General features: G+C 41.0%; 2 long non-coding RNA genes across 2 annotated transcripts in view; one reads left to right on the forward strand and one right to left on the reverse strand.

Moving 5' to 3' along the window:
* Window positions 1–1,582, reverse strand: part of LOC134760394 (uncharacterized) — a 54,715-nt gene extending 53,133 nt beyond the window's left edge. Inside the window, exon 1 of the long non-coding RNA XR_010137768.1 lies at window positions 944–1,582. This is a non-coding gene — a long non-coding RNA (uncharacterized LOC134760394). The remainder of the gene's footprint in view (window positions 1–943) is intronic.
* An 82-nt stretch (window positions 1,583–1,664) lies between these two features.
* Window positions 1,665–9,045, forward strand: LOC129050789 (uncharacterized). Its single transcript, XR_008514576.2, has 4 exons — window positions 1,665–2,186; window positions 7,609–7,830; window positions 8,603–8,685; window positions 8,782–9,045. It is a non-coding gene; the product is annotated as an uncharacterized LOC129050789 (long non-coding RNA).
* The last annotated feature ends 4,108 nt before the right edge of the window (window positions 9,046–13,153 follow it).

Here is a 13,153-nt window from a genome sequence, read left to right on the forward strand (position 1 = left end):
TTAGGGAGGTTTATGATGATGACCATCTTCCACCAAAATAAAGCTTTTACCTTATCACCAAAATCACCTAGGCCAATAGAGAGATTAGAAAATGCTCACAGGGAAACCAGGCATTTGGATCCTGAACCCTGAAGATGGGGTCATGACTTTTCTTCTCAGTAAACAAAATGTGGGAGATCTGTTTGGTGGTGAGAGGGTTCGGGTCTCGTGCTATCAAAGTGGCATCAGACTTCCATTAAGGCCTCCTCTTGATATGTATCATTAGGATAACTGTTATGAGTTGAATCGTGTCCTCTAAAAAGATATGTTGTAGTCCTAATCCCTGGTACCTGTGACTATGCTTTTACAGAGTCTTTGTAGATGTAATCAAGTGAAGACAAGGTCATATGGAAAGAGAGTGGGTCCCAATCCAACATGGTTGATGTCTTTGTAAGAAGAGGAAAAGAGACAGACATGCATGGGGAGAAAGCCCTGTGATTACAGAGGCAGAGCTTGGAGCAATGTGTCTACTCCAAGCCAAGGAATTACAAGCATTTCCAGCTAACACAAAAAACTACGAGAAAGCATAGAACACATTTTCCCCTACATCCTTCAGAGAGAGTATGGCCCTACACCTTTATTTCAGACTGGTAGCCTTTAGAACTATAATGAAATACATTTCTCTTGTTTTAAACCACTCAAGTTTGTGGTAATTTACTACAGCAGCCCTAGGGAACTAGGACAGTCCTTGATGAAGGTAGATTGGGGGCTTGGTTTTAAAAAAAATCAAGGAAAGATAGAGGCACAAGATCTTTGGGAAAATCTATGACTATTCTCACTTGCACATATTTAGAGAATTATGCACATAAGGACTCTATGAGTAACATCCTGCTAACACAATTCTTATTGTAGGGACCACCTGGCTAGTCCCTCACACTGGAAAGCTCTTGGTCCTGGACCTTACCAAGTAAACTTCCTTCTAGCATTCAGCTTCCTGTGTAGATTTCACCTCCTCTGAGATGCCCCCATGGACTGTCCTCTTAATAGTAGCTTAAAACTCTAGATCATCTTTATCTTTTTTTTATGTTGTTCCAAAATGTAATACCATATGAAATCCTCTTGTTGATTTACTCCTGTTTGACTTGCCTGACTTCACTGTGGTGGGATGTGAACACCACTAGAGGATGGTGCTGTCTTGGGTTCCACCGTCTCTAGAACCCAGACAAGAGCCTGGCTTGTAACAGGCACACGATTCCATATTCCATCATGTCTAAGATGATCTCAATTGTGAGATGCATCACCATTACTGTGTGTGACATTAAGAAAAAAAAAACATGCTGCTAATTAAACTTCAACCTGACAATGATGAAGAAACATAACCCAACCTTAGAGATGTTAAATTACAAAAAAAAAAGAAAAATGTGTCTTAGATGCAATGAAATGTGGTAAAGGTTTCAATAATAATAACCTCCACTCAGGGTTCTGTTCTTGAAAGAATCACTGAAGCCCTGTGAAGACCAATGTGGAAGTTGTAGCGCTGCCCCTGAGCACAGTTCTCAGAGTGTGAGTGGAGGGAGAGAGTAAGGTAGGTGTCAAAGAGGAACTGCAGATGGGGCCAATGCATCTGCAGCAAGGAACATTCTGGCCATTTCTGAGACTCATGATGATGTCACAGAACTTCAGAACCCTAGTATACCCTCGACCACCCAAACGTCCGACAAACCTATTGAATCTTACAACATATGTTTGGATAGCACTTGCCAGCCTACAACGCACTTTCACAGGGATTCTTAAACTTCCTCCCACCTCACATCCTTTTAAAGCAAGTGAGTGTGGGAACTCTGGTTCAGGGAAGTTAAATCACTTGCCTAAGGTCATGCGGATCATTAATGCCATAGCCAAGACCTGAGCAAGTTCTTCTAATGCCAGGTCAGGCCTCTTGCCACATACTTCATTGACTCTAGTGCCTAACCCATACTCATCACAGAGCTCACACTGGAACCATTGTTAAACAGACTCTAATGGAAATGACTTCATTCAGCTGGTGAATATTTTGGAAGATTCCAGAAAAATATGAACAAGTGTATGAGTGCTCTTAAGGGGATTGTCTGACATCTTGGCTCCTGACTCATCCTTAGAAGTCTTCCAGCCACCTTGTACCCATTTCAAGCCCAAGGGCTCTTTAATGAAAATGAGTTACTGAGCAGGTGAGAGAAAATTCTGGGCCCCTTTGAGGGGGTGTATTTTGGAGCAGTTTGCTGTTTTCTTAAAGCTTGGGGAAGAGTAAGCAGTAATCAATAGTGAAATCTGCCTGAATCTCGGAGGCTCAATGAAGGTGCTTTTGAAGCACATCACAGAGCTTGATTTTCTGTTATTTAGTGCCAAAAGTTATTACCTCAGCAGCAGTGCAATGTCTAATTTATACCAAATTGTTAGCTGAAATCTATTAAAGTTTATTAGCACCATCTCAGAATACAGTAACATCTCACTGCTTCAGCTCCTGTTTAAATTGACCAGCTGGTTTAACTCTATTAGCTTTGAGGCTGAGATAAACTGGAGTCCACAGGAGCCATCCGCAGCACTGGGGGGAATGAATACAGATGAAGCTCAGGGTATTTGGGGTGTTAGCTGCTACCAAATTGCTGCAGGCTTCATCTCTCTTGATGCAGTCTCTATCCTGTTATTGTATTACCTACAGGATAGGGAGCATCCTCAGAACTCAGAAAGCAGTTGTCAATGGGCTGGAGCTTTCAGCAGATAAGGAGGCATTTATGGAATTGTGAGGCTGTTGGCCTACCACCAGGACTTGGGGCAACTTGGGTTGTCTGAAAGAAGGGATTTTTTTTTTTTTTTGAGACAGTTTTATTCTTATTGCCTAGGCTGGAGTGCAATGGCACAATCTCAGCTCACTGCAACCTCCGCCTCCCGGATTCAAGTGATTCTCCTGCCTCAGCCTCCCAAGTAGCTGGATTATAGGTGTGTGCCACTACACCTGGCTAATTTTGTATTTTTGTAGAGACAGGGTTTCGCCATGTTGGTCAGGCTGGTCTCAAACTGCTGACCTCAGGTGATCTGCCCTCCTGGGCCTCCCAAAGTGCTGGGATTACAGGCATGAGCTACCACACCCAGCCAAGAAAGGGATTTTTTAAGACATTCCTCAGATTGCCAGCAAGCCCATGACTTCTAGAGCACACTTCCAGTTGGATGGAGGGAAGACAAAAGATCTAACGTTACCAATAGAGAGATATTCCGACCTTAGGTCCATCCTATCTGTCCCCAGGGCAAGGATCCCAAAGAAATCGGACCACACCCATATGGAAGCATTTAGGTAGAGGCTGAACGACCCTCCACAATGATACACAATGTTCAATCATTTTGGACAGCCTGAAGCAGTGGGCATATTGGCCTTAAAAGTCACCCAGATCTGGTTGGAAAGCCAACCTCATTGCTTACTGGCTGCACAGTCTTGAAAAAGTGACCTGGCATTCTTGGTCCCAGTTTTTTCTCCAGGGAAAATGGCTTTTCATGACAGTTTGAGTATTGCACATGAAGCATCTAGCAAAGCCTCAAGCACACAGTAAATATGTAATCAGCATTAGTTTCCTTATCTTTACCTCTCTTGGCATTTTACAGTCATTGATTTAATTATATTTTCATTTTGCTCTATGCTTCTTTTAAGCTCCTTCGTGCTCATTATCTCAAGTCTGAAAAGAACCCAAAGAAGTAGGTGGAGCAGGAATTTATAGTCCTGTTTTACATGTTAGGAAATCCTTGATTTAGAGAGGTTAAGAAACCCACCCAATGTCACACTGTTCCTGTAGAAGGAGGTAAGAAGGCTGAGTTCCTAAATTCCACTCCAGCTCACCACATGGTTATGATGCCACAGAGTTCTATAAGGAAGATGGACTTCAAAAAAGCAACTAGCACACCGAGCCCCAATGTTAGGGCCAGAGCTGTGTTGTCTCAGTGGTAGCAGAAGCAAAATTCACAATCCTAGTGCTTGACACATAGAAGGTGCTCATCATGTGTGCACTGAATGAATGAACTGATGAACCAAGCTAAACTCACTCCATCAGGATCTCCCGCATAAAAGTAGGAAGAAGCTATGTTAAACAAGAGATGAAGTGCAAAGATGGTAGAAAGACTTAGAGCTTCTAAGTACCTGACCATGATCCTTCAGCGAATACACATAAAATGCACTCCATTCTGAGTCAAAGGCAGCCAGACCATCCCTGGCAGGAAAGAGAAGGCTCCTGGGGCATTGCACTATTATTGCCCAAGGGGTGGAGCTCTCTAGGTAGTCAGCCTGACTCCCCACACCTTCTGCCTGGCTATTGATACCAAACCTCCAGCACTTGACTGTCTTCAAGACCCCTTGAACTTTTGTCAATACACTCTGTATCCCTGGTACCAACCAAGCACAGGGCCTGACAACAAAACTGGCTTTTCTGCGTTAAATAAAGGAGGTTAAATAAAGCAGATGTTATTAGCTCCACTTTATAGTTAAGGAAAATTAAGCCCAGGAAATGAGCCCAGTGGCTTCCATTCCTTCACAAATATTAATTCAATAATTCAATAGAGTCTCCATGCCTGCACTGTCTTAGGTGCAGGGAGAAACCATGATAAAAGAGCAGACAATGTTGCTGCCCTCAAGGAGCTGACATTCTAGTGGAGGAAGACAGATGCAAAGAGGAATGTATGCCCACATCACACAACTAAATTGTGGCATGATGGAGTTCAACAAAATATGGATACAGAGAGCAAGGTTTGAGGGTAAATTTAACCAAGGTAGGGTAATCAGAGGAGCCTGATCTGAAAAGGTAGGAATTAAAATAAGCTCTAAAGGATTATTAGAAACCAAGGAGAAACGAGCTGACTGGTAGAAATGGAGAGTGTTTCAGGGAGAGCAAAAAGCCCGTTCAAAAACCTCATTCAAAGAGTTGGGCAATTTGAAGAATTGAAATGAAACTCTAGGACTGGGCACGGAGAACGTGAAGAAGTGAGGTGGGGGATGGAGCTGGAGAGATAGGTGGGACTGGATCCCATACAGCTTGGTAGGTCACAGATTTTATTGTAAGTAAAACTGGAACCTCAATGGAAGGTTATTAAACAAGGAAGTGACATGACTAATTTATAATTTAAGATTACCCTCTGCTGTAGGGTGAAATTAGAGGGGTGGGGGTTGTGAAAAATGGACCTACAGTATAGTAGGTCATGGATTTTATTGTAAATAAAATTGGAACTTCAGTGGAGAGTTGTAAAACAAGAAAGTGACATGATTAATGCACAATTTAAGAAGATTGCCCTCTGCTCTAGGGTGAAAAATGGATGGGGGAGGGGGCGAAGAATGGAAGCAGGTTGGCAAGTTGGGAGGCCATTCCAGTTGGGGCAAGAGATAATGATGGCTTTTCATGGACTGGTAGAGACCTAAGAGGAGGCTTTACTGCAGTCAGAGAGTAGTTAAGGCTTCAACCAAAACCAGAGCCTGAGTCTCCTGGTTGTCCAACAGGATCCTTTAAACTGACCATGCTCTGATGGTATATGGGACAAAGGAAGATGACTGGTGGGGAAATAAGAAGGTCATTAAGAGAATACATCTAGAACACTGCACCCAAACTAGAGTCCACAGCCCCTTAGGGTCCACACACATTCTCTCCGAAATAAATTTTCATTGTCACATGAAATTTCAGCGACAAGCAAGAATAAATCAATGGAAGCATGTTGTGGATTATTGGCATGGCCACCTTCTCATTGAGTTCAGCCATATGATTTCAGAAAAGACTTTGCTTTTGTAATTTGCCATCCTGTAGGCTCCTAATACTACTACCTGTGTTACCTGCAGAAAAGAACAGAGAAAGATCCAGTGCAAAAACTCATAGGAAATGATCAATTCATGCCAAGTGATGAGAACTAGAGAAGAGAGATGAGAGCATTGTTCATACACAATGGTCTAGGTCTCCTACCCCAAGAGAACTTGCAACAAAGCCCAAAGTACAACAGTCACGTTTAAAGAGAAGATTCCGTTTCAGCCAGACAAGATGATTCATGATATTTATTTAATATTGTTAACTTGAATTTTATTAGATCTGTAGTGATGTTTGTATTGATTTCTAATTTGTTTTGGTTTCATAATTGACTAAAACAATAAGCACAAACAGTTTCTATCTGACTCTATGTTTATATATTCACATTTTAATAAAAGTCTTTTATATACTCATTGGGATCTTCGGTAATTATTTTCCTCTCAAAACGGTCTCTATATAACTCAAGTTTGAGAAACCCTAGTCTCAATGAAATAAAAATCAAACAATGGGATGCCCTATTCTAGACCACAAGATTTTGCTTTTTAGTGGTGGCAGGGAGGAAGAAGGAGTATCAGGAAGAGGAATCATTTATTCTTCCTGTTACAACTCCCAGAAGGTGCAAAATCTGCTAAAAGTTAAGTATAAAAGAATGGGCTTAAATTATGTTAATTTATTATTGGACTCTCCCATTACAGTAGAGTATAGTTTCTACCTCTTAAAATAAAAAGCAAGTTGTGGTTTTCAGAATCCCATAGGAAGAAGCTCAGTGAGTTCAACACATAAAGTTCTCCTTCTAACACTGGAATGATTGTGGATTCTTGGGTCTGGTTCCTGACTAAGTAGTTAGCTTGGAGGCAAGCACCATGCCCTGTGGAAACTAAGTTCCTATTCCCCTTCTCAGCCTCACGTGGAGTGGAACTGTGGGTAAACTCATCAGGACTCTTTAAGTTTTTCTTTCTCCTTCTTTTGGTTGTCTCCTGGGCCTATCATGTAAATAAACCATGCACATAAGCAGCAGAATTCTGAAGCTATTGTACGGGGTAATGTTGACTTTTCATGAAGGAGAGGAGGTCAAAAACAGTGGGTGTTATTTTCATGTGGCACTCAAAATATTCAAGGTAAGCTTGAGGATCCTGGGGTGAATATTTTTTAAAAGAGACAAAGATAATTTTTGACCAAGGCTTGCACTGATGGACAGTGCCATTCATCAGCTCTCTGATGAAGCATATAGAAATCCCAACATCTAAAAAATGGAGGCAGGACATCAGAAGACCCAGACCAGGAAAGTGAGCTTGGACAGAAAGAACAGGTGACTGCCGATGTCTTGACAGTGCTTCTGTTCACCCAGCTCCAGGATGGAATGGTCCATCCACAATTCAAGAGTGAATGAAAGCCAGCTGTGATAGCCCAGAGAAGGTGGTAGCTACTAAAATAGATTTCCTTTGTTTTGTTCATCCCACTGACCTCTGTCACTCGTCATTCCCAAGGCACACAGAGTGCATTCCTGCCCCATTGCTTTTTAGGTAAACATTAAACAGCACTGCACATGGAAAGAAGCCAAAGTGTTTGATAATTCATCAGCAGCAGCAAACCTGAGTGTTTCTGTGCAATGCAAATTGCTTTGGCTTCCACACAGCTCTTGTCGCTTCAAGTGCGGATGGTAAATAGCCTTCCTTGGGATTACTATCAAGTATTCATTTTAACAACATTAATTTACAACGTGTTATCCCACTTTACATTGTGCTACATGACTTATTCACAGAGCCAGCCCTTCGGCGCCTGATGTTGATTCATTCTAATCACCGCACTTGCCTATGATTTTTAGGTGAATGGGACCTGGACTGGAAAAGGATTGTTTGTGTGGGAATCACTCATGGCAAAAGCAGTGACACCTCTTTCAAAAACCTGTGTCATTCTGGCAGAGTGTGGCAGGAGATGGCCACTGGAGAGGCTGAGTCAAATCAATCTCCTCACCTGAGGACTTCCTGAGACCAGCGCACCGAAGGACCAGCAACAACAACAACAATAATGCTAATGCTCCCTTATGGTAAGTTACACTTTCCAAGTCCCGTCTAATCTATTATTCTCACAATAACCCTATAAGGTAAATACAGTGGGTGGTTTAAGAGCATGGGATCTGGAGACTGTGTCTTGGGTAGAAACGATCTATTGCTTTCTAGCCAAGTGATCTTGGGCAAGTGACTCAATCTTTATTTCCCTCAATTTCCTCATCTTAAAAAATGATATATAATAGCTGTACATATTTTCGGGGTACACGTGATACTTTCATACCTGTATACAATCCAGAATGATCAAATCAGGACAGGGATATCCATTACCTCAAACATTTATCATTTGTTTGTGTTGGAAACAGTACAATTTTTCTCTTCTGGCTACTTTGAAATATGCACTAAATTATTATTAACTATAATTTCTCTGCTGTTCTATAGAATATTAGACATACTATATTATATTAGTAATATGCAGTATATTAATACTATAATACTAGAACTTATTCCTTCTATTTAACTGTATGTTTGTATTCGTTAACCAACTTCTCATCCACCCTCCACACTACCCTTCTATGCCTCTGATAACCATCACTCTACTCTCTAACAAATATGGTATTTGTCTTTCTTTGCCTTTCTTATTTCACTTAACACAATGACCTCTAGTTCCATCCATCTTGCTGCAAACGACAGTTCTTTCTTTTTTATGGCCGAATAGTATTCCACTGTGTTTATATGTAACATTTTCTTTGTCCATTCATCCACTGATAGGCACTTAGGTTGATTCCATATCTTGGCTCTTGTGAACAGGGCTTCAGAGAACACGGGAGTTCAGATATTTCATCTTTAAAATGGGGATAGCAATCACAGTTACTACACAGGATTGTTGGCAAGTAAGTAGATTGTTACAGTAAAGCACATAGAACAGAAACTGGCACGTGGATTATGGTAGTTCATAAACAGTTCTGTTCCTCTTCTTTCCTGTCCAGGACAGGACTGCAATTCTCTGCCTGCTGAAGCTCAGCTATGACCACGTGACTTGCCTTGGCCAATGAAAGAGGAAGAGCATGTAACACTGCTGAACGGAAGCAAGCGGCCCCTGCCCCTGCTGCAGAGATTCTATACGTGTGTGCCATGCTGGAGCAAGGAGGCAGGGAGTCCTGGAGAAAGGAGACATGGAACAGAGCTCCCAGCCCAGTCTATATGTAACATGAGTGAGAAATAAATAACACTTTGTTGCTAGAAGCTTTTTTTTCAACTGAAGTATAACTCAGCTTCCCCTGACCCATGCAGAAAGTCATCTATCAATGTTAAGTATCACTAAATTTATTTTACAGAAGAAGAATCTAAAGCTCAGAGTAATGGTCTCAATATCACTCAGCAATTATGTGATGGAAGCATACTGAAGGCCCACATTTTAAAGTGGACACCAAGGAGAATATAGCATAAATAGAAATTTTCTAACTGCAGGGAATTCTTGCTATACAACTGCAAAGAATAGGCCCCACTACTTCCTAGCTGTGCCTCAATTTCCTGATCAGTTAAATGGGACTAATAAAAGAGCAGCCAGTGGCTGGGCGCGGTGGCTCACGCCTATAATCCCAGCACTTTGGGAGGCCGAGGCGGGCGGATCACGAGGTCAGGATATCGAGACCACAGTGAAACCCCGTCTCTACTAAAAATACAAAAAATAAGCTGTGCGCAGTGGCGGGCGCCTGTAGTCCCAGCTACTCGGGAGGCTGGGGCAGGAGAATGTCGTGAACCCGGAAGGCGGAGTTTGCAGTCAGCCGAGATCACGCCACTGCACTCCAGTCTGGGCGACAGAGGGAGACTCTGTCTCAAAAAAAACAAAAAAACAAAACAAAAAAAGAGCAGCTAGTGCAAGAGATGGAGAAGGGATTAAATGAGAATACATGTAAATTGCTCATAAGATTATTCAGAATAAACCAAATATTCAAAAATGTTAGTTACTATTATTATTAAGTAACAATTGCTATTATAATCCTAATATCTCCTGTTTCTCATAAGTCGGTGGATACAAGCAATTACATTTACATAAATATGTAAAGTAATAAAGCCAAACCAGAGACTCCTAATCGCCTTCCTGCTTAGTGCTTCTTCATCCTGTAATTTAATTCCGGTCTCTACCTCCACGGGGCCAATTCCTCCTACTGTGAAACATCTCCTTTACCAAGAAGCCTTTCCTGCTCACTTTCATCCAAGACTGTTATGTGCTCCCATAGAACCTGATACCACATGTTCATAGGATGCGTCCTGGGTCTTTTTACCATTGGTCAAGTCTGTCTTCCCAGCTGGATTGGAAGCTCTATGAGGGAATATACCTGTCACGTTCACAATGGTAGGAGCTCGATATTTATTCATAAGAAAAAATAAACAGATAGACACAGGGACAGATGCTATCGGCAGCCACTTACAGAAGAAACACCTTTAGCAACAAACATGTCAAATGGTGCTCAGTTTCACTAATATTAAAGAAATGTACAAAAAAAGATATTATTTTCACTAAAGAGATGGGCCAAAAAACAAAAGCCAACATTGATAACATTAAGTGCAGGAAAGAGTAGGGAGAAGAGAGCAGATTCATACTGTATTAAAACATGGGTACAATATTGTGGAGGGTAATTTACCAGTATCTATTAAAATGTTGCACGTGACCTAATAATTCTATTTCTGGGATTCTACTCTACAAAAATAATAGCGTGAGTATGTAAAGATAAATATGCAAGTGTTCTCATTACAGTATTTTTTGTAACAGTAAATAAAATTGAAACAATTTAGAATGCCCATCTTTGGGGAATTGGTTAAGTAAAATCTGGTACATCTATAAGATGAAATATTACATCTTATATAAATTTTTATTGTATGATTCACTAGGGTAGAAGCTTTGTCTTGTTCACCACTAAAAAAACACCAGACACACAGACAGTGATCACTAAATATTTGTTGAATACATTAATGAATATATGGTAATTGAAACATTTTAATGATATAGAATTAAGAGAAAAGATTTAGCCATTTTGAGTAACATCCAAACATTGTTCTCAAATGCATGTAGTTGAACAAATTGTTCAAAACTGTATATGTGAATAGATAGATAAATAGATGGGCTAATAGGAGGTAGATAGATAGATAGAGGAATAACTTTGCTCCATACTTTTAACAATGCTTTTCTTTGGCAGGTGAATCTGATAGTGCTGGAGTTTGTAAGGAGTGGAGAGGCAATTCTTTCCTTCTCATTTTGAATAATTCATTTAACCCCTGATATTATAGATTAGTTTTCTTTCTTTTTGCTATTTTTCTGAATGCGTCAAATAAAAAACATTTTTATTATGTAATAAATAATGATTGTTTGTCCGAACAATCCTAATATGGAAAATTAGGAACTAAGACCCCTTCAAAGTCACACTCACTTATTTCTGTAATCCTCAAAGGAAGTTTTTCCCCCTACCCAACCTATTTTTTTAAAAAGCAGCCAAGTATATCAATGGACATTCGTTGATGGAAAAGGGAAGGTTGTTTATACAAGTACTTTCTGGACTCAGCTCAGCTAAGCAAATACACGCGTGAGCCTTTGAATGAGATGGAGTTGGAAGGAGGGAGATAGAAAGATGAAGAAATCATCCTCCAAAAGATTACCATTTTGTAAATGGATCATGAAAATTGTGATTTACTACAAATCACTACAAGCTAGCAGACCTTGATTTGAACTCTCTGCTCCAACATAACTGTGTGACTATGCAAAAGTTATTTCAATTCTTTGAACTCAGCTCTCTTATCTGTAAAAGGAGATCCATCTATTAGGGTAATTAGCATTAACTGCTGTGACAAACAAACCCCAAATTTCAATAGTTTAATACAATCAAAATTAATTTCTCACTCACACAAAATTCAGTATTTATGTTCCTGGTTGGGTGGTTCTACCAGAGAGCTTTCTACCCGGTAGTGTGTCTTAAACTGGGTCCCACAGTGAGAAGAGGCAAAGACTTATGTGGAAGTGCTTTGTTAGGAAGTATGGTATCAGGGAACAACAGTGAAAGCAAGGAGAGTATAGCAGGTAGAGGAAAAGTAAGCACAAGGATACCTTGTTGCATTGTCTGCCACTGAGGGCAGTGGGCTGTGTGGTCCTGCGGACTCAAAAAAAAATCATAAAATGGGCCATAAGACTATATGTCTTGTAGGATAAGGGTGAAACATTTATCCCATTGGCTTCCATCCCCTTGGATCAAAACTTTACCCCAATGAGGCTTTCCCACTCGTCCCCATGTCTGTCATCCATATGTTCTCCAACACCACTGAAGCCCTTGGTGTACATATAAGAGTTGCATGACTGAATTCTCATGGAGAGCCGGCAACCATAGCAGTGGCTGGAGCATTGTCCAAGTGAGACCTTGAGAATCTGAAGAGGTGCATTTGGGATGTCTCATGCATAGAGACCCAGGGAGGTACGTACAAAGGGTATAGGCTTCTTCCATATTACAGCCTGACCATCTTCACCCATGGCCTCCATGCCATGGAAGGGGAAGATGGAGAAAAAGAAAAAGCCAGGCCTGGAGGTAGCAAATGTCATTCCTACCCACATTCCACTGATCAGATCTTGTCACACACACCTTCATCCTCCCATCAAAAGGAATATCTTAAAAATATACCCTTCCTGAGAGCCCAAGAGAAAAAAAGAAATGATTTGGTGAAAAGATAACCTTGTTTCTTCCACTGGCTACACTGGCAATCTCTCATAGCTGTTGAGGGCTCTGAGATCATGTATGTTCCAGGAACTGGATGTTCCAGGCACATAGAGGGCCGTTGACAAATGATACCTCTAATTAACATTCTGCAAAATGAAAATTATATTTGGCTCTAAAAGGTATTCCTTTATGGGAAAGCTAGAAAAATGACCTTGGCTAGCAGAGATCTTATTCAAAAGTAGGAGGATTGGTGCTAATTGTGCCCATATAATGGACTTACAGTTACACTCCCTATTGTCTGGGGATCACGAAATGAAATTGCCAAGCATGACTTGGGCAGAGGGTTACACACAGGAAACCAGCCCCCTTGCTACCAAGTTAGGCCACTGCTGTGGACCTGTACAGGCAAGCATCACATTCTTATTGGATGTCTCTCCCGCCAAGTGGGCAATTACTAACCAGATGAAACAACTTTACCCAGGGGTTCAGGAAAGGAGTGTTCACCTTTATACTCTGCCTGGAATTCTCTTACCTTGTAGTTTCACAAGGATAAGGTGATCTTTGCCTATACCCTGGCTTAAAGCTGGGGAAATAGGATAACTGTCTGGCATCCAAACTCTGCTTGTCATCTGTGATTGTTAATTTTAGGTCTCAATTT

The sequence above is a fragment of the Pongo abelii genome, chromosome 18 (genome assembly GCF_028885655.2).
Source record: "Pongo abelii isolate AG06213 chromosome 18, NHGRI_mPonAbe1-v2.0_pri, whole genome shotgun sequence".
Taxonomy (NCBI): domain Eukaryota; kingdom Metazoa; phylum Chordata; class Mammalia; order Primates; family Hominidae; genus Pongo; species Pongo abelii.